At 41.4% G+C, this 19321-nt stretch overlaps 1 long non-coding RNA gene across 1 annotated transcript in view; it reads left to right on the plus strand.

Annotated features, from left to right (window-relative positions):
• The first annotated feature begins 2632 nt into the window (after window positions 1-2632).
• The window catches only part of LOC142503389 (uncharacterized), a 36153-nt gene continuing 19464 nt past the window's right edge, over window positions 2633-19321 (plus strand). The window contains exon 1 of the long non-coding RNA XR_012804003.1: window positions 2633-2788. This is a non-coding gene — a long non-coding RNA (uncharacterized LOC142503389). The remainder of the gene's footprint in view (window positions 2789-19321) is intronic.

The following is a 19321-nucleotide window of genomic DNA, read 5'->3' on the forward strand; positions in this document are numbered from 1 at the left end:
TTATCACTCAGCACACAGCACTTCCACTGCAGCAAGGGATTCTGGGATAGGGAACCATGTTAAAAATGGTTTTGAAGCAAAAGGTGACACTGTGTGTCCATTTGCATGTCATTTCTCAGAATCCCTTGCTGCAGTGGAAGTGCTGTGTGCTGGGTGATAATGGTGAAAGGTGGGGTTGCAGACCTGTCTAAGACATGCAAATGAGCATACAGTAATATTTCCATTTGCTATATATATATATATATATTTGAAAAAGATTTCACAGGCACTCCAATATGGTATAAAAAAGGAGGTAAGTATTGTGCGTACATCAATATAAAAGAACATTCGCATATACGTGTACAATACACGATTTTACCACACAGCTGGCATCAGGGTGGGCAATGGATGGAGGTCCCTCTAGTGGATAGTCCTCTGCAGTTTCCAGGTAACCTCTGGATCTCTCACGATGACAGCAGCTTGTGACAAGCATCCAAATCGTCTGGAGATTACGTGTAGAGGACACTTAGTTGTCGTCTGGGTTCGAACATCACGTGCTGCACTGGTGTAGAGAGTCCTCGGTTGAGTTTAACACACTATGTGTGTAATGGAGAAAAGTCTCTATAGCAGTATGCCAGTGCCTCGGTAACAGATAAACACAGGGAGGTGTTTGCGTCTCAGCCAAGATGGCCGGCGACTGGCAATGACGATTCACCTCTCAGTGTCCGCACATCCGTATGACGTCACACAGAGGGCGTGACTACAGCAGTGAACACCCAAGCGGTGTGTCGTAAGGATAAAATACACAAAATAGTGCTAGCCAAATAACTACCTAGTAGGGCTGTTAAGGAGGCATAAAAGGTACCATAAAAACATAGAATAATCCTACGCGTTTCGTAGCTATGAAGTGCTACTTCTGCTGATCCCTGAAGAAGTAGCCCTTCATAGCTACGAAACGCGTAGGATTATTCTATGTTCTTATGGTACCTTTTATGCCTTTTTAACAGCCCTACTAGGTAGTTATTTGGCTAGCACTATTTTGTGTATTTTATCCTTACGACACACCGCTCGGGTGTTCACTTCTGTAGTCACGCCCTCTGTGTGACGTCATACGATGTTCGGACACTGAGAGGTGAATCGTCATTGCCAGTCGCCGGCCATCTTGGCTGAGACGCAAACACCTCCCTGTGTTTCCCTGTTACCGACGCACTGGCATACTGCTATAGAGACTTTTTTCCATTACACACATAGTGTGTTCAACTCAACCGAGGACTCTCTACACCAGTGCAGCACGTGATGTCCGAACCCAGACAACAACTAAGTGTCCTCTACACGTAATCTCCAGACGATTTGGATGCTTGTCACAAGCTGCTGTCATCGTAAGAGACCCAGACGTTACCTGGAAACTGCAGAGGACTATCCACTAGAGGGACCTCCATCCATTGCCCACCCTGATGCCAGCTGTGTGGTAAAATCGTGTATTGTACACGTATATGCGAATGTTCTTTTATATTGATGTACGCAAAATACTTACCTCCTTTTTTATACTAAACACGTTTTGATATACTTCACCATTTGCGTTTTGCGCTGTTTTTTTGTCTTTTATCCCTAGTTTGTGAGGGTGCAGAGCCACTCTTTAACTATAGCAGCATACGCCAATCACGTTGCCTTACGGTTTTGTATGGTTTAATTTATTTATTTTTCTCCATACTTTTTCTTCACATTAGGGTTGTGTATATTATTGTGTGCTCAGTCTATTAAGATATAGGGGTTGACAATATTGTTTTTTCACTGATAGATATTGTTCTTTAACACATTCAAGTTGTTTTCCGTGTTGCGCACTTATTCGTCTTTTTATCACTCCAATATAGTATCCTGAAAGGGCTGGTGCATATCCCATAAAGATAACAAAAGCATACATTACCAGAAACTGGCAAAAAGAGACAGCACTCAGACAGGTAAATTCAGTAAGTGTAATAAAACACAAAGCACAGAAGTCCATGTATATCTATATCTATATCTATATCTATATCTATATCTATATCTATATCTATATATATATACTGAGTTAAGTTATGGTGAGTAAAAAAAAGCCTATAGGGAACCATGTTAAAAATGGTTTTTGAAGCAAAAAGTGGCACTGTGTGCTCATTTGCATGTCATTTCCCAGAATCCCTTGCTGCAGTGGAAGTGCTGTGTGCTGGGTGATAATGGGGAAAGGCGGGGTTGCAGACCTGCCTAAGACATGCAGATGAGCATACAGTTGTATTTGCATATATATATATATAGATATAGATATAGATATATAGATATATAGATACATACATAGTGTAGTGGGTCTGGGTTTTGAGTTTGCAGAGATTGTGTGTCTGAGTAGCAATACATCCGGAAATGAAAACAGTGCTGAATATTCTTGAGTACTTTTCTATGTTGTATGTCTGTACTTTTATATGCTTGCACAGGGGGCAGCATTGGCTTTCGCAGAGCTGACAAATCTCATTGTGCCAGAGTTACAGAATCATATTACAGTAGGGCCCCACTTCTCTGTAAATGCAGTTACAGACAATTAACGAGTCTCCACCTGGCTCATCAGACAGGTAGAAAACTCCCCTGCTTGAACAGAGGGACTGTGTTGCCAGAAGAGACTCATAAGAACAGTTGTCTTGAGCACAGTAGGACTGTGCTGCCGGCAAGACACCCTGAAACCAGACATTCTATTCCAGGGCGTAGCGGACCCTGGAACCCGCCAGAGGGGGGCCTCCCAACAGACACCACCCAGAGACTGGCATAAAGAGCCCCCTGCTTACAGGTACCTCTTTGGACTTTGGGATTATAGGTTAGCAAGAGGCCTACCCTCCCAACCATGCAGATAGGAACTGGGAAAGGGAGTTAGCGCTTACGAAGGGTTAGGATGTTTGTTTATTTGTGAGCTTTCTTAAACGGTTTTGTTTAAAGCTACGGGCTGAATAAAAGCCATCGTTGATTTTCCCCAAATATGTCTCCTACAGTAACATTAACGATAACTGGATTTGATCAATTTGTTTTGAAGAATGAGTGATGAGAGAGAGTCCTATTTTGGACCAATTGACTTATATAGCTCCTAAAATACTACTCTATACAACAAGTGGACAACCTGCAATCACACCTGCGATGTTTGGTAAATAAGCCTATTTACATTTTCAAATTAGCTTATTTCCTTTGTATATAACTCAATTGGTACTCTACTAAATAGAACTTCTCTCTGCCTCCCCCCACTCCTTCCATCTTCCCTTAGCAAATGTCCTATTTCAGGATCTGGATCACTCAATGTTGTGGAATTTAGCAGATTTCTGCAGCATTTAAGACTGATTTAGTGTCGTTTTTTTTTTTTTTTTTAAACTCTGTTAAGCTTGAAGACATATTTAACAGAACAGCAAAAACATTTAAAAAAAAAAACTTGTAAAATGTTTTGTGTACATAGCTGGGACAGTTTCACACATCTCTAGTGTCAATATATTTGCTTTAAATAAGAGTATAGATACATGGGAAACAAATATATTTGTTTGTTAATGTGGCTTTGTGCATTTAACATAGGAAATGTTAGAATACCTGAAATACGTGGACCATGTAAAATATTCTTAATTCCCAAATAGCAACCGAAAACAAAGTGAAATACATAATTGCTGAATACCTGAATAGGTTGAGTGCTGAAACATCACCAGGTTTATTAATACAGTCCCTGCCCTGTAGAGCTTACAATCTATGTTTTTGGTGCCTGTGGCACAGGGAGGTAAAGTGACTTGCCCAAGGTCACAAAGCGTGAACTGAACCAAGTTCCCCTGAGCTTCAAACACAGTGCCAGAGTCAGTGTCTTTACTCACTGAGCAGCTCATTCAGCCCAGATTAAATTATTTGATTATTTGATTATTTGATTATTATGGTGCCATTTGTTTCACTGCTATTGTACACAAATAAACAATAATAATATTGCTCCACTTTTACAGCCTGGATATTTGGTCAGTAGTAAATAGAGAGAATGAGCTTGTATCAGGCCTGACCTATCCTACAATTGATGGTATGACTAAGGCTCATTCTGAACATGCATCTCCCTCTAGATCAGGGATGCACACACTTTTCAGTCTGCGCCCCCCTGACTGCTCCCCCCCCCCCCCTGCTCGTGCCCCTCCCTCCCCCCCACCTTTACCTTGGCTCTGGCATCATGATGCTGCAGGGTCATGTGATGTCACATTGCCATGGCAACGCGTCACCCAAAGCCAAGGTAAGGGAATTTACAGAGGCCTCATGCGGTCCCCCGGCATTAAATTTAAATACCTTGGGGAAGAGCGCGGGCCTCTGTAACCGCCGCACCACTTCTGAAAATCTCGCACCCCCCAGTTTGCGCACCCCTGCTCTAGATTGTAAGGACTCACGAGGGGGGCCCTCATTACCTGTTTGTATCTGTTTGTTCATGCTTGTCCATATGTGTATGTAACTCTTTATGGAATGATCTCTGTACCAACACTGTACCGCGCTGCATCAATATACTAAACACTTTTGCTCTTTTTTTTTTACCCACCGTTAGCTACTGTAGCATGCAAATTGGGGAGGGTTTACAAAGACAATGGAAGGAGTTGCACAACAGGCGTGTTATAATATATATATGGATAGCCATCCTTTTCCCCCTTAAGTGTGAGCTAGTGTAAATCTCGCTGCAAACAGATTTGTGTTAAAAGGTTAGACATTTCCTTAGCGAGGTTTGCTACAATTGCCATTGCTGCAGCATGAAAAAAAAAAGAAAAGGCATTTTATTTTGTTTAAGCCCTTGTTCAAATCCTCCATAAGGGGCTTATTTGTCCTTCATATGCAAAACTGGGTTAAAAAAAAAAATACCGTTTTATTAAAGGGAAAAAAAATGTTTTTGTACCACTTTTTACACCGTTTTTTCAGCCAAGAGACATTAGTAAGTAAACCTTCCAGCTCTCTTTGATTTAAGCCCTGTGACACTGTTGTTCATCTTGTTTTGCTTAGGTTACATGTTCCCTCGCTCTGTCTTCACCAGTGTCTGTAGCTCTTGTTTATGATTCGTTTTATATTTCCATCTGTCTGTAGAAGAGAAGGTTTTGCAGGACGCTTGCCAACTCTCTTACATCCCATGTATGCCTCATTCTAGCGCAGAGAGGTCAGCATAACAGAGTGTAGGTCAACTGAAATCCCTTTCTACTGCCAAACTCTGTGCACCTATATATAACTTCATAACTGAGTTCCATTGTAGGGGCTGTCCCACCAAGCAATATGTATCTATATTCAAGGTGAAAGTGCTCAGCCATACACATTTTTAGTATTTGTTTCAGAATTAAATTATTGGAGCCATGTCTGTCAAATTGCAGATATGCAAATTAATATTAGGGGCTAATTTAGGTCTTTTTTAATTTGCTTTGCCAGGTTCATTTTTTTTTCTGGAGGAGCATTTAATCCCCCAAATTATGGTGAATTGCATAATGATGCTAATTATCTTAAGCACTTTATAATCCTTCAGCATCTTCTTCTTAAAGAAGCAATTTCAAGCCTTTTTTCCCCCTTTATTTTTGAATACAGGATTAAAGCAGGAGTCTCCTAAACTGAACCCCATTAATTTCAGCTCCCTGCTTTCAAAGATACCTCTGAAGGGGGTGTCCTTATCTCTGGCAGTTTTCTGCAATTTTTCAGCTTCCTCGTCACATGGGCCAATAGAAAGACGCTCCGTATGACGTCACGGCTTCCTATTGGCCCGCAGGCCCCGGCTGCTTGGAAAAACAGCCATATAGTGAACCCTGGAGTCGCTAACAGCACCACCTATGGAGGTAAGTATCGCCGGAAGCAGGGGGTCCCCAGAGCTGAAATGAATGGGGGTTAGCTACGGAGACCCCCTGCTTCAATCCTGTATTAAAACAAACAACAACAAAAAAACGGCTTACAATTTAAATGAATTGAATCCGCAAAGCACTGTGGCTTATGTTATCTAAGTGGTGTTATTCCATAAAACAACTTCCCGTCCATTCAAGTGGAAGGTGTTTTATAATATTTGTATTGGTATAAATATTTGTATTGTATCTCAAAAATATTAACAATGGTAGAGGTGTTACATGGCTTTGGCCCATATTTACTAAGCAGTGTTAAGAAACCTTTGAGTGCTGGAAAATACCTTCCTGCCCGTTACTTGAATGGGTTGTAAAGGTGTCCTCTTCAGCCAGAATGTGTCATATGGAATAGTACTATTCAGCATTACGGCCCATATTCACTTTCATATCATTGCAACAATATGTTTGCAAAGTGGGACTGCACCATTAATCCTGCTGCAGGCTTAATTCAATGTGAGTTTTCTCGCTCATGTCTACCAATATTACATTAAGTTGATTAGGGCTTAGTCGCGGCTCTATTATTTCACATTTCTTATCTTGAACATTTCAGCCCAATTACAGTACGTTGATGTGTCCGTTTTTTAAAAAGCCCTAAGCACTTTGCACTATAAACTGTCACGTTGCAGGAGATTTTTTAGGCGACCGACCAAAACATTACATTGAACTGCAGGTGACAGACAAACCAAAGGGAACATTGTGCACCAACACTAATGAGAAATGTACAGAGATGGATAAAACAGCATGAGCCGGAAATGCAGATTTGATTTATTATGGTAACTTAAACCCTCATTAAATGCGCTTTTTTAAGCTACAGTCATAATGGTCATTTTAAAGTTTTCTGTTTTCCATATTGCCATTGCCCTATTGGAAAAGGTTTATATTCATACATACATTATTCAGTGGATAAAGTTGTACAATCAAGGGTCATCTCCTGTGTTCATAGTAGCTGAAATGGTTTACGTACAAGATATACAGAAAGAAAGGGACAACTAAGATACAGTAATTGTACTTTTGGTTTTATTAATCATGTCCCACTTACATCTGTCATGTTTATTCAACATAACATCCCGATTGAGCATGTACAGTATAGCCCAACCTTGACTATAAATATTTACTAAAGCGATCTTCTGCCAGAAGAGACCTTCCAGTGGTGGAAGAATCCATATAGCCCACTGGTCAATACGCTACTGTATAAGGTGTCTTCCAGTGCCAGAGGGGACCATGTGACAGAAGACTGCTTAGTGACTATGGCCAATAATGCATGGCATTCCTAAAAGTTAGATGTACTCTGCAAAGTTTATCATATGACTTCCAAAGTGTTTGACATTAAAATTAACCTTAACTGTCTCGTGGTTTGTAGGTCAATTGAACATTCTAAGAACTGTTTGGCCGGATGTGAAAGATTTAAGCAGGATTAGTGTATCCATTAAGTACAAGCCATTCAGGATGGTTCATGTATGAAAGATCCGTGCCTCGGACACCTGTTATGCTAAATAGTGACAGTAAGCTTCAGAGCACGGGATTTCCTTCTCACAATGTTAAGTTTTATGTACTGTATATTGCAGCTCTTATTAAAGGGGCAGCTACCCCTTTTTTTACATTGCAGGGAAGAAGGGTGTCTCCAGAGCTGAAAAGAGCTATTTTCCACTTCAGGTACCCCCTGGTTCCCAAGAAATGTACTGTTAAAAGTAACGTCAGCATTGTCCTCCCTCCAGGGGAAGCAAAATGCTGGTTCTAATCTCCCACATCATGCAAGCCAATAGGAATCCTCAATGGCTCCCTTCTCGCCTTCCCATTGGCCTGCATGATTCAGGGGATTTGAGTACATGGAAGTACCAGTGCTTCCTGTCCCAGTGGGTCCCAGAGCTGAAATTAATCAAGCTTAGATCCGGGGACCTCCTGCTTCCTACCCATGTATATAAAAAAGTGAGGGAGAGGGCTTTCAAGGTCTTGGCAGCTCCTTTAGATTCTATAGCTATCCTCAGATTCATGTAACTATGCCAGGAAATACTGTATTCCCTGTTTTTAAATATGGGAATATTTGTCAAATGGTCTACGTTGTCTTCTCTCCATCAATCATCCACGTTCAAACAACATTATTCCATGTGTTTTTGTGCACATTTTTCGTGCCAATAACTGGAGGAGGGTTTGGCATTTTAGCCCCTTAAGCAACATGCGGTTATGCCACTTGTCTGGTCTGTACAACATGTTAGTCCCATTCATGTCTATGGATCTGATCTCTTCTCCAGGATTTGTAAGTGGTCTCATAGCATATTAAATAATGAAGGTGTCTTAGATTTAAAGCAGTAATCTCCCACTGGCCCACATCCTTTAAGGCAGCAAATATCCACACCAGATGCTCATGGTGTATAGGACTGTAGCAGATCAACATCACAATGTGCTGTACAGGAAGTGCAGAAAATATTTACTAAGCAATCTTCTGCCATAAGACACTTGGTAAATGGGCCATAATGGCCTAGAATCATGAAACAGCGAAACAGCGATATGCCAAAATAAAGGTAATATCACATACAACAGACATCATGTTTAAGTTGCAAGTCTTAAACATGTCACTGCAAAAAATAACAGCTTTTTTGTAATAGTGAGTTTAAAGTGTAAACATGACTGGACCTACGATAATAGCCACAGAAAACGGATGTACACGTGTGAGTTGTAGCTGCACATTAGGAGGTGTTTCTCTTCATTGACGGAGAGAAACTGCAATACCCAATTACTTGCCCACTATGGATAACCCGTCTAGTTCAAGTGTAAATTTGAAATTGGTGTCATCCGTTACAAACATCATCATATGAAATGGGCTATATTATCGAATGACTTAAAGCCTTACGCTTTCCCAATTACTCTTGAGCATAAGGATACGTTATAAAGTACCGGCAATTTAAGTGTGACAGCCAAGGGTTAAAAATCACCATTTCATGTTGGAAATAGACAGCACGTTGGTGGTGAGGCCACCCCCCTGGCAGCGTCATTTTGTCATGTGATGTCTCCAGTGCCTTGGCAACGGGACGCTGCAGGAGGCAGCACGCTGTGGAGAAGGTAAGAGTGTGTGCACATGACCACACCACACCCACCTCTCTGCCGGTCCAGTGGCCCTATGCTCCTTCCTCTCCCCCCCTCTTATCAGTGCCGGGATCCATTTTTCACCAAACTGGAAGGGGGAGCTGGAGGAGGGGGTGACCCGTGCTCCCTTCTCCAGCTCCCCCCTCCAGTCGGGTGAACGTTGGATCCCGGTGCTGATAGGAGGGAGAGGAGGGAGCACGCGGCCCCCCAAGGCGTGGAGCCCACGGTGGCCACCTTGCTCGCCTTGCCCTAAAGTTGGCCCTGCTTATACCACTCCTGTACAGTACTGTGCATCACAAAGTACAACATTTTGCAACTATTGGATATGATAGAACTCCCATCCATGTTAACATTATACTAATTACCGGACTCACTGTGAAGAGTTAAAGTCTTAGTCCCATCCCCTTTCCTAGAGTATAAAAACTTACCTTCATAAGAGGGCGTGATCTCCCTTGACAAAGCTCTGTCGTGAAACCTACGCCAGGATACCTGGTTGCGTCAGATCGAGTACGCTCCCACCATTCTGCAAGCACTTACCGGAGGAGCACAACATTGTTCACCGGCGCTCCCTTGTGCTACACAAGCACCCACAGAGGTGTCGGAAAACACTCGGTGACCGCCTCTGCTCAAACAGTAATAGTGCTGCTATTTGGATCAGTGGTGTTCAGCTCCACACCCGATACTCGCTACAGGGAACTAGTAAGTTTATACTACTGCAGCCATTTTCTATGCACCAACATCTGATTGCACCACCTACTAAAAGCTACAGTATCAAAGCAGGAGGCTGTTCACTGGCACTCCTGAGTGTTACTCGAGCACTCCTGAGTGTTACTCGAGCACTCATGGGTGCCGGGAAACGTCAGGTGACAGCCTCTGCCTAACCAAAACCAGCCCTGTCCTTGATCTACAGAAATTGAGCAACTTGACTCGTTTATCTCGTGCACATTAGAGACATCCAATAGGTCCTTGTGGCTACAACAGCTGACTGATTAACCTCTGAATGCAGTTTCTGTGAATAAAACAGGAGGCTATTCACCCGTACTCCTGAGGGGTACACAAGCACCCTCACGGGTGTCAGGTAGCGTCCGGTGTATGCCCCTGCTTTAATCAATAATTGCTCTGAGATTTGTCCATTGAGGCAGGTTGCTCTGATTTACTTACTGCATTTATACTATCGAGCCTAGGTGGGCAACCTATTTTTCAATGTAGCCACAGGTGTGCGAATGAGAAGTGAAAATCGCCACACTATGTAACAATTGAGAAATTAGGTTGCTCAATCGAACATTGAAAACAACACACACTGTTTGTACAAGTTTATTCAAAACATGTACACTTTGACTACTCAGTTACAACTGCCTGAGACGCAAATGATGACAATTCTTCAAATTGAAAATGTAAGACAATTTAATGTGAAATTTGACAATCTTTCTTTCTGACAAGTTGCAGAAACATTGGCTGAATATCTACACTCAATGCACATCTTAGCTCCGCCTCCAAATTGGCATTAACAATTTGAGATCTGCATTTTGACCTGATGAATCCCATCATAGAGAACGTCGATTCACGATCCAAACATGGACAATAATTTTGAAATGCCCGTTTTCAAAGTTGGGAGATCGTTGTCAGTCAGAATACATTTCCACATATCTGTGACTGAAGAATTCAGGTACATTTTCAAGTGTTCCAGACTGTGAAGAGAAAGCAAATCATCTTCAAGCTTGTCCAAAGACAGGAGGGTGGAAATTTCTTTGCTTGAATTTGTAATATCAAAGTTAAAGAGCGGGGGGATCCTCCGGCGCGTGATTCCACTTATGACTCTGGGACACATGAAAACAAACAAGCACATGGGACACATGTAATACAAATGGAGAAAGGGACCACAATCAGGAGTAGTTAGAGTACAATAACAAATATATAGGTTTCTATTAGGAACACACTTACATAGGGATAATGAATCTTCCGTAGGGATAAGGAGGACCTCTGGGTTATACCTCATGGACCCTTTTTTTCACTGTTTGCTTGGAGGGGGCGATACCTTCTTCCACGAGGCGGCCACCGCACATCTGGCCGCCTTCTTTCCAGCGTAGGTCAAATCCAGGAATCAGGCCAGTAGGTGTTGTCCACTCCTTTTAAACTACAGTTTGCTTGCTAGTTACAATGGGCTACTTGACATGGGCTGCAGACAGCTAGGGCCCAAGCAAACAGTGAAAAAAAAGGTCCATGAGGTATCACCCAGAGGTCCTCCTTATCCCTATGGAAGATTCATTATCCCTATGTAAGTGTGTTCCTAATAGAAACCTATATATTTGTTATTGTACTCTAACTACTCCTGATTGTGGTCCCTTTCTCCATTTGTATTACATGTGTCCCGGAGTCACAAGTGGAATCACGCGCCGGAGGATCCCCCCGCTCTTTAAGATTGTTACATATAGAGGTTGGTGAATCACCTCTAAGAAACTCTGGCAGCAGGTTAACACTTTGTGTGGGACTGAAGTCTATAATCTACTTAAACACGTTTGGCGCAACTATTTTCTTTTCTTTTATCTGTAATATCAAAGTGGAAATGATCATGGAAGAATTTAAATGCCAACTTGAAGTCATTGAAATCAGAAAAACGTGATACAAATTTCTGAGACAGGTTTTTTATCCAGTTTACATAGAGTTGCCGCTTCACGACGAGTAGACCACACTCCTCATTTGTTTCTAGAAATCTAGTCAGGTTTGCAAAATGGGTCAAATCGTCCTTCTGAGTTTATACCAGAATGAGGCTCAGTTTTGACTTGAATTCTTAATATGCTGTGCCAGCTCACATATTAGTTTACGCTTTCCCTGCAGCTTCACGTTTAATTCATTTAAGTGAGCCATGATATCGCACAGAAAATGTAAATCACACTGCCATGAAGGGTTCTCAATTTGAGAAAAGTTTTCTATTTGATGTTTCTCAACAAGAAAATCTTTAATTTGAGGAAGCAAATAGGTAAACCGTTCCAGAACTTTTCCTCTGCTCAACCATCTCACATGTGCATACTCAGTAAGATCCTCGAAATCACAATCACCGCATTCGTTCAAGGCCTCAGCAAAGTGTTGATGGATGAGGGAACTTCCACTTCGGATGTAATTCACGATTTTTACCACCATGTCCATCAAAGATTTCAACGTGTCGGTTCCGAGCATCTGAGCACACAGATTCTACTGATGCAGAATGCAATGGAAGGAAGGCAACATGTTTTTCACACCATTCTCACTCAAATGCTGCTTCAAACGAGAAACAAATCCCGATTTTCTTCCAATCATTGCTGGTGTACCGTCCGTTGTAATAGAAGCTAGTTTTATCAGATCTAGGTCATATTTTTTTAAAGCTTTTTTGGCAAACTCCAATTATTCACACTTTGATGGCCAATTAGCCACTTGTGCTATTGGCTACAGGGTTGCCCACTTTGGCTATAGATACATAACAACTTTTAAAGTGACAACCACTTGCTACATACTAGCATATGGTCTATACTGTATATTATACTTACTTTACTGTCTTAAAACAAGACCATATACATATGATGCCCTTGTGCTAGAGTCTCAATAACTTGCAGATTTGTTTTACTAAGTGTCCGCTTAAACAAGCAGGGCACCCAACATGTACTAGCGTCTAGTAGCAAAATAGGTCAGAACTGTTCATAGACCCTATTTCCTAGACAGAGTAATGCTTGTATAGAACTTCTGAGCTCTTATCCACTAATGGGTTTACTTACAGTCGGGTACGACAGAGACTACTCCTATCTAACTAAAATAAAAGGTAAGGGGTTTCGTGTCTCTACTTAGACGGCAATCCTATATGTCCACCTTATGACATGGTTGCCTCAATCAGCCCTTAACGACGAAGTGGTTTCTACCACCATTAGTTTGGTGTGTTTTTAATTTGCCCCCATTATTTTATTTTGTTTGTAATAATAAACTTAGTTTTGACCTCAAATCAGATTACTATTGGTCGTTTATTTAGGGAATATTGTTTTTGTCTGATTCTCACCACTACACCATGGGATATCTCTATACCAGTCTTGCACATCACTTTACATTTGAACTAGTCAAGTTATCCAAAGAGTGCACATAATTGGCTATTCCAGTTTCTCGTCATCTGTGGAGAGAAACACCTCTTTCCATGCTGCTATAATTCATAATTACCCTAGTGCACCCTTAATACCACCCTGGTTGAGCGGGTTGAACCACAATCCCTCTATACTGTATATACATGTGTGAGTCATCAAACAATGTTGACCTATTAGAAAGCATATATAATTCCTGCAACCTCATATTACATATTTCTGTATACAGAACAGTTATGGTGTTATGTCAAAACACATGGGTACATGTAAATAAAATAATAGTATTTATGCTTGCTAAGCTTTAGCATGCCTTGACTCAGACTCGCATGATTGGGAATTGAGGCGTGGTACAGCTCATCACTCTTTCTTCAAATTGGTCTTTAGTTTGTGTTAGTCTCATGTTTAATAACTTATATTAATGAACAAGTATACTGCAAATAAATGTACATCATCTGAGCACTGCAGGAGATGCATGCAGAGGTGAAGAGACTTGCTTTCAGAAAATAAATGTTGACTTTTATTTCGCCAAAGTGCAACAAACAAAAAACACAGGCTTTTTCACAGACAAGGTGCAGCAAAATACAGGCCTGCAATAGAAGGATAGGGTTTTCCGAGGCCAAAGTTAACTTTCCCCGACATATAAAAGTTCATATATGTCTATATAGATCTGGTGTCCCTTGGCATCGTGGACACGGATATATCGCTTGCATGCCCTGGTGTCCCTAGGTGTCAAGGACACACGTGTGGTCTGCATGCAGACCAGGGAGAGGCAGAGAAACACTTACCTTTCCTGACTTTTAAACCCCTTGCTAGACTCAGCTGTGCTCGCTAGCAGTCCTGCTTTCCTCCAGGGAGGGATTAACCACTACCTGGTTGACACCCAACAGCTCTAGTTGTTGTAAGCAGGCTTGCCCCTGTTACAAGCACATTCACATCTCAGATAGGTCTACTAACCTGCTTTTCCCCATTATCTTATCATATGACAATGCTTCCACTGCAGCAGTTATTGTGGGTAATGACATGCAAATGAGCATCCAGTGTGTCAACAGGTTTTGTTCCATTGCATGATCGTGCCTGTAAAAATCAATATATCATTAGTGGAGCTCTCTTCTAATTTATAAGCTTCTGTAAAGTGTCTTCCACTGCTGTTAGGTGCAAAGGTAGAGTTGTGTTGAGTGCTAGATGTAGTACAAAAGATAAATATAATATATATATATATATATATATATATATATAGAGAGAGAGAGAGAGAGAGAGAGAGAGAGAGAGAGAGAGAGAGAGAGAGAGAGAGAGAGAGAGAGAGAGAGAGAGAGAGAGAGAGAGAGAGAGACTCAATTAGTGATAGTATTGTCCTTAGAAGAAACAGTAAAACAGTATATTCAGACAGTGTATTGTGGATGTTGGGGAAAAGTATAGATAATAATAGCTGTACTCACTCTGCCATGTGTGAGACCACCTCACATCAAAATAGTTCTTTGTGCACTGATTTTGCTCCCTTTGGGTCAATCCCTCAGTCCCCTGGTATCCAACAATGGCGGGTGGCCAGCGTCATGTAAGGTGTCTTATGTCAGAAGACTGCTTAGTAAATATGGGTCACTCACAGTCTCACGTAAATCCACGGATGAAGTGATATGATTAATGTGTTACAAAAAGTGACTGACATTATTAAAAAAATATTTAACAGAACGTATTTGCAAACGTGTAACGTTTCTCTGTTAACCAGGTGCTTTAGGGCCTGTTAACCAGATATTTGGGGGCATTTTACCTGATCTCTTATGTAACTCGTTATATAAACGTTTACTTGCTACAGTACAGGCAATGGCCGGCTTTTAGAACACAAACTCTCTAACAAAACAGGAAGAGATTATTAAGGTTATGTGGGGTGAAAGTCTGAAAGTGTGAATGAGCAGTGTTACATACACGTAGTTACATGTACATAGTAGGTAAGGTTGAAAAAAGACATACAGTACGTTCAACCTATGTTAAATTTAGACAACAGATACTTTATCCTATATTTGTACTTGCAGTATATTTATCCAGAGGAATGCAAATAAAAAAAACCCCAGTGAAATATCATCTAATGATCTCGATAAGGGGAAAAATTAATTCCTTCCTGACTTCAAATATTGACAATCAGATTACTCCCTGGATCAATATCCTTCCCATGTTTACTTATTTGGTATATCCCTGTATACCTTTCCTTTCTAAAAAGATGTCCAACCTTTTTTTGAAGATATCTATTGTATCTGCCATCACAGTCTCCATGGGTAATGAATTTCAAAATGTAACTGCCCTTACAGTACAGAACCCTTTCCTTTGTTCATATCTATATACCTGAGCTGATTGACATCTGGTCAAGAATTTACACACCAAACTTGATTTGAAAACCGCTTTATTTTTACATACCAAATATGAGTGCACCTCATAGATCTTTTTTGATATACCTCACCCTGTTTGCAGACTCTCTGCACTATTATATGCTTTTTATTTTTCATATTGTGGTGATATCTGCGCTTCCCAAACACACCACAAACATTGCCCTTTTAATGCAACATAAAATCATATTTGCCTTTGCAGCTACTGCATGACTTTGGGCACTATTGCTAAGCCTGGTGTCTACAAGCACTCCTAAATCCTTCTCCATCAAGGATTCTCCTAATTTGTTCCCTTTTCATTTGTAAGTTGCATGTGTGTTCTTATTTCCCCAAAATGCATAACCTTACATTTATCTGTATTAAACCTCATCTGCCATTTACCTGTCCAAGTTTCCAGTCTATCCAAGTCTTTATACAGAGAAATTACATCCTGCTCTGATTCTACAACCTTACACAATTTAGTGTCATCAGCAAAGATGGAGACTTTGCTCTCTATGCCAACCTCAAGGTCATTAATAAACACGTTAGTGTTCCTCATCTACAATGTCTGTAGATATATCCATATTGTGACAGTAGGGGCAGCCTGCATCTTCCTTAATGACTGTATGCTGACGGACAACCTTATTGAAACCTGTATCTGAGGTGTTCACTCCAGATAACCAAAAAGCCTACTTCTATTTGCGGTTTCCAGTTCCAGCGTGAGGTAACCCCACCATACCTCATTGATTGCTTGTTTTACTTCATATTGATGTACGCAGAACCTTAAAATTTTTTAATATAAATTTGAATTGTTCATACTTCACTATTTTGCGTTGTGCGCTGTGTTTTTGTATCACTTTCTTCAGAGATCTGACTGGAGTCCTCACTTTGAGTCCTGTGAATAGGCTTGTGTGTATTAAGATGTATGCTGTCACTGTTTATTGTTTCAGCTAGTAATGGAACCTTTAAAGGTAGTTCCTGTTAGAAGAACAGGAACTTTTAGTGGTGGGCGAGGGATACCACTTGTTCTGGTCTAAAAGGGTTGTCTCTACCACAGCCTGACCACTACTGTCCTCACCGAGTTGCCGACACTGCAGCCTGTATTCATATAGAGCCCGCCTGTCCAGTGCGATCTCACCACATCAGACTCCCTGCAAGCGGTCCCCACGATATCCTTTATAATAGGCCCTCAAGTGAAGCACCTCCCCAGCATAGGAGTGAGGGCTACCAGGTGATGAAGTCCACAATACTATTGTTTGCCACTAGTTCTGTCCAAAAAGCACCTTTTTTGTTTTTATAAAAGTTCCTAGCAGCCATCTTTTCCCTATCTGCTTATTAACGCCCAGCCTGCACCTACCCAGCACCCTGCAAAGACCTGAGACTGAGCACTGCCATTGTATTTAACCAATTTGATGTGACCTCCTTTAAAGCCGGGTAAGGAGAGTTACATTTATAGTATTAAATCATGATATTTAATAACTTAAATGATTACAATAAAAAATATGGCAAAAATGTAAATAAAATTATTGGGTCCTGAAGGGAAAAAAAATACACACTCCAGGGTTTCATAGAAGACAGGTTGAAAACCACTGTTCTAGGGGATACATGATGTAATTTTAATATTTACCTAAAATGTTTCTATCTAAACCATGGGAAGAAGCAGAAAGAGCTGCGCATTGTAGAATAACTGCTGTGTTTTTTTGTTTTCGCCCTGATGTTATTGTCCAAAACTTTACACTTTAGCCAAAATCCTCACTTTGGGGACTGGCATGCCAGTTCAATAGAAGCCACAGCATTGGAGTCTCTTGGGTATTGCTCTTCCCACTTCTCGGTAAATATGTTATACCATAAATTAGATTGCAAGCTCTTCGGGCATGGACTCATTTTCTTAATGTCTATTTTTATGTACAGTATAAAGCTCTTATAACTACTAAGTCACGTGTGTTACTGCTGTAAAATGCTATGTACATAGATGGCGCTAAATAAATAATGATATACATAGATACATGCATAACCCACGATGTGAGATAGCGTACGCTCATATTATGTTCCTGTATATTTTTGTGCTTTCTTTAGTACTGGTGTGGAAGGACTTTTTCTGCAGCCTTCGTTGTACTATTTATGACCTTTGAAGATGTGGCTTCCAGAACTGGACAATGGGTTTAAACGATAAGGGAGGTGTAATTTATTACCTTTATGGTGGCAGCAACTCTCTACGTAGCCTAACATTCTTCTGATCTTCAGAACTCAATATCAGCATTTGATCATAAGGATTTACTAGCAGATATTTATATTGCCAGTAAAATGATGCATCTAGAGCCCTATACACTTTCAGCAATACACAAAAATTGAGATAAAATAAGAAACGAAATGTAAACTTTTTGTGCTGACGCTGTAAAACGGACATTATATTGATTTGCAATGTCACATCCAGTGGCAGGATTCCACCAGTTTACCGGCATCTACATTATGTGAATCCAGTTAGAAGCATCTACAGGATGGATTGCAGATCGGAATCATCTGCAAGTCAGTTTGTTTATGCTGATGGGAATTAAACAACCTCTGCTCAATTATTTCTTAAGGAGGGCTTAATGTTTGGAGAAAGAGCATCTGGTATTTTGGAACTTCTCCAGTTTTCACCTCAGTGCCCTACTGACATACAGCGTACCTCATGACGTGTGGCACCCAGAAGGTCCTTATACATCTAGGGGGGTATCCAATCGGACATGGAGCACCCTCCCTTTCCTTTGATGTTACAGAAATTACATTGCAATTACATGATTGTGTAGTGCCGGAGGGGACATTGCCATGGAGGTGGCAGGACCCCCGGGCACTGAAAGGGTTAAGTCAAAAAACACAAACTAAAAAAAATGCAAAAGAAAAAAAAAGCTACGTTTCAGATTTATTTGTGCATCCTAATATTGGTGTAAGGTGTGACTCACAATCCCTTTTTAACTATATCAGAAGGACACATATGGTTTAATCACAGGGTGGGCAAAATATGTCCCACGGCCCACTCGACAAACCTGTGTATCAGACCTGCCACAGGTAGCACACCCTCTCTCGACAACCCCTCCCTGGGTGCTACTTGTGGTGTGGATACTTTCTGGGTGCGGGGCATTGTATCAGTGGTGGAGGGAGCCTACCCAGGTCCTAATATGAAAGTTAGGCCCACCGGAAGTCGGGTCAAACTTCTGCTATCACTGCATGGGTGGATTTCCTCTGTCACCTGCGCACACCATGACTCGCATCACAGGTAGGACACCAGAGGCAGAGGGAAGCATGGGGGAGAGAGAGAAGAGGTGGAGCAGTGACAGAGAAGAATTGGGTGTGGGGGGGGGGGGGAGTGAGGGAGAATTGGTATAGTGAGATTGAGGGGGCAAAGAAAAGGAGAGAGAAGGAGGGAAGTGAGAGAATGGGGGGTGAGGTAGAAGGTGGACAATCAGAGAAGGGAGAAGTGAGACAGAAGGGGGCATGATAGAGAGAAGTGAGATAAGGGGCAGAGACGTAAGAGAGAAGAGGAGGGGAAAGAGAGAAAAGGGGGGGAGATGAGAGAGAGCGAATGGGGGGAGAGTGAAAGAGGGAGTGAAAGAAAGGAGTTTGGTAGAGTGAGGGAGAGACATAGATGGGGGTAGAGTGAGGGGCACATAGGGGCAATGCGATGAGATGTACATTAAGTGTGTGGCCCCCAAACCTTACAAAAGCTCATTACGTGGCCCCGCACCAAAATAATTGCCCTCCCCTTGTCCAATCTAATAAATAAATGACTGAACTGAGGAGAGAAGCAGAAACATATTTTGGAGACAGTGACACATTATAAGATTTTACAACAGCCAAGGAAGGATTCCGGAGTTAACTTTAGTAAAATTAAATCTGAAAGACTGAAACTACACCTCCTGAATAAAGCATCTCAATACCGTAGTTTGAACTTCTA

The sequence above is a fragment of the Ascaphus truei genome, chromosome 10 (assembly GCF_040206685.1).
Source record: "Ascaphus truei isolate aAscTru1 chromosome 10, aAscTru1.hap1, whole genome shotgun sequence".
Classification (NCBI taxonomy): domain Eukaryota; kingdom Metazoa; phylum Chordata; class Amphibia; order Anura; family Ascaphidae; genus Ascaphus; species Ascaphus truei.